Consider the following 2,532-nt stretch of genomic DNA (forward strand, 5'->3'; position numbering starts at 1 on the left):
TCAATTTTTCATAGAAAAATGAGAACATAAAAAATGAGAACCTAAAGTTCATCGATTGACAAGTGATCAACATAATTATGGCAAATCTGTACTACAGAATGCTATGTACCTCTCGCAAAGAATAGATGTTTATGTGCTAGTGTGAAGAGAAGTCCTCAAAGATATATGTAGTATGACCCTTTCGTTCCATTGTTAAATTGATAGGTTTTGTATATGGCTAGAATAAAAGACCAGAAAGTTAATAGATCAGTTAAAGAGTTAATTCTGATTTTAAGGTGAGATTTTTCCTTTCTTTATACTTTATTCCTTAGTTGACTGAAGGTGAATTATCTTCATAATTAACATCCTCATATACTCTATCCTGTGGCCAGACTTTATTTCTCATTCCTTATCTTCATGCCCATGTTAACTCAGATCACTTCTTTCTGAAACATCTTCCCCCAAAAGTCATCTAACCAAACCATTCTAGGCTGTTTAAAGGTGATCTCCAAAAAATTGATCTCAATGTTCACATTCTAGACAATTATTTCTCATTTGTCTAAACATCTATTACCCTTGAAGTCTTTTACAGGTATTTATAATCAATTCCAGTTTGTATCGTAAGAATCTTAACTCTCCACGTCAGGTTTTATGTTTCCCACTTACTAGGTAATAGGCTCCTGAGAGGAAACCGAGATTTACTCATCTTTGTGTCCCCTATAATACTCAATGTAACAGATGCTCAACCAATGTCTGCTGAATAATGGGAAATAAATTTTATGCAATTCAATGTGTATGCTGCTAATAATTTAGAAAGAGACCAAATGATTCACCACTTTATTTTCAAAACTTTATTTATACAGAATCTTCAGAGTATTTCCCTTTAATTTTAGCTAGACAAAATCCCAAAGTTTAAAATCAGATATTTTATAATATGACATACTTAAGTATGGGGAAGAGAGTTCAATCATTTTGAGAAAAAGCTTTCATAATTGTATAAACATTAATATTTACAATATTCTTTAATATACAGACAACATGGCATCATATTTAAATGTACAAAACAGTTTAAATCATTGTTAACCACAGGACATTTCAAAATACAAACTAATAAAAGAAATCCATAAACACTGATAATATTTAGGGAAAACAAAAACAGGTTTATCAATAATATATAATACACAATTTACATGTCAAATCCACAAATTTAAAGATATATGACCAATCTACTTAAATCATGCTAGAATCTAAATATTATCCTATAATTCATAGGTTGAAACTAATGTTCTATTGTACCCTATGAAACAGGAATACAAACTATGAAATCATATTTAACAATCCTTCTTAATTCCTAAGAGAGTACTTTAGGAAACCTCAAAGATAAAAAATCAGGCATTTTCCCCTGAAATGAAAGTCTTTATGAATATATTCATAAACATATTCAAAGGAAGAAAATAAAAACAGGAACATATAATGAGTTAATTAGGGGGATATAATATTTATTCTGTCTTGTTCCAGAAAGCATTTGAGCTGGGTTTAAAAGATTCAAAAAATACCAGAAAACACAAATTACAGATTAAATGAAAAAACAGAAAACAGTTGAGGGAAACAGCACACATAGAACCATGTAAAAAAAAAGGTAAGGAAGTAAGCTAAAGTATGTTACATTATTCTCCACAGTGATTTTTCTGGAAATATTGCAAAATGTGGCATTTATAAGAAAATTATTAAGCTACTGGTAAACTGAAGACTCTGATCCAATTTCTTTGTAAATTTGTATTAACCCCGATAGAGCAGATTATGATAAAATGTGCTTTTTTCTTTGTGCTCAAGTGAAGTAAGTTTTCCTAACTGTCTTATGTGTGACTCTAGATTTAGTCTCTAGCTATCGGTATAGATTTAAAAAAAAATGGGGGAGGGGGATACTTTGACTCAATTTCTACTGAGAAATCCATCAACTGGATATCTGCTGATGACCTGAGGCTAGGTAGCTACATTTCAGGTGTTCAGGTGTCATATGGCTTATTTTGGTAAAGGACAAAGCATTAATCCTAGGGCTTCCTGACCATATCAACTCCTCCAGGTCCTATAGTCACCTGGTTAAGACCCAGCAAGATAACCAAGAAGGTAAACTGAGGAGCAGGAGGCCTTCTCAGGTTGGCACCTGAGGCCACAGTCTTCTATGTTGCCCAGACAGCTGCAAGGGTCTGATTCTACATACAGTTTGCATATCACAGAACTCACCCCACTCGTGGGTGGGAGAAAAGTTATAGACAGAAGGCTGGGGAGGCATTAATCTGCCGCTTCTCAGAAATCTGAATGGGTCAGTTCATCTCTATTCTTCAGGTCCTGCTTTCCACAAAAGATAGAATGAAATGACCTTGTACTTATATGCTGAGAGGTAAGTAGAGGGAGTAGGGGTAAAGAAAAGGGCTGGAGGGAAATGAAAAGAGAAAAGATGATAGGATATGTGGCATGAGTTGCAAAACTATAGATTAGGGATCAAATGAAAATACCTAACTGAAAACTAAAACTAACCACTTTTTTTTTTTT

Source organism: Pteropus alecto, unplaced genomic scaffold (assembly GCF_000325575.1).
Source record: "Pteropus alecto unplaced genomic scaffold, ASM32557v1 scaffold25, whole genome shotgun sequence".
Lineage (NCBI taxonomy): Eukaryota > Metazoa > Chordata > Mammalia > Chiroptera > Pteropodidae > Pteropus > Pteropus alecto.